This window comes from Scophthalmus maximus, chromosome 15 (genome assembly GCF_022379125.1).
Source record: "Scophthalmus maximus strain ysfricsl-2021 chromosome 15, ASM2237912v1, whole genome shotgun sequence".
Classification (NCBI taxonomy): domain Eukaryota; kingdom Metazoa; phylum Chordata; class Actinopteri; order Pleuronectiformes; family Scophthalmidae; genus Scophthalmus; species Scophthalmus maximus.
This window is the reverse complement of record NC_061529.1, coordinates 4,280,001-4,280,407: the sequence shown is the minus strand read 5'-3', so window position 1 is coordinate 4,280,407 and position 407 is coordinate 4,280,001. Positions and strand designations below refer to the sequence as shown.

At 56.5% G+C, this 407-nt stretch overlaps 1 protein-coding gene across 5 annotated transcripts in view; it reads left to right on the top strand.

Moving 5' to 3' along the window:
- The first annotated feature begins 341 nt into the window (after positions 1-341).
- actn1 (actinin, alpha 1) overlaps positions 342-407 on the top strand; it is a 50,283-nt gene continuing 50,217 nt past the window's right edge. For 3 of the 5 annotated variants that reach the window (XM_035610991.2, XM_035610989.2, XM_035610992.2), the window contains exon 1: positions 342-407. This exon is cut by the window's right edge and continues 363 nt beyond it. The gene's annotated coding sequence lies outside the window, so the exon portion shown is untranslated. The other 2 variants (XM_035610990.2, XM_035610988.2) reach the window with 1 other exon arrangement.

Genomic DNA, 407 nt, shown 5'->3' with positions numbered 1-407 from the left:
TTTTACATTTCATCGCCTGGAGATTTGCGCAAATAAAAGGAAAACATTGACGCAAACTGAAAAAAGGGAAACTTTTTAGCTCTTTTGTTCACGGGCCAAATACTTACCGTACAAGGGCCACGGTTGGTCCACGGGCCGCGGCTTTATCCTCCTCGCAGTCAAGCAGGTCCGACGTTCGGATCAACCTCGGCTATAAAAGCCTCTGCGACTGACAGACAGAGCCGGCCAATCCGCTTTAAAGGAGGGGCGGGGGTGGGCGGGTCCCGCAGCCGCGCGGCGTCCAATCGGAGCCCGCCCTCCCGTCGGCTATCGATTCAATTTGTCCGAGGCAGAAGTTTTTTCGCGTCTGTCGCTCGTCGACACCGGACCAGCCTGCTGCTGAGTGGTCGTTCTCCTGCCGGGCGAAG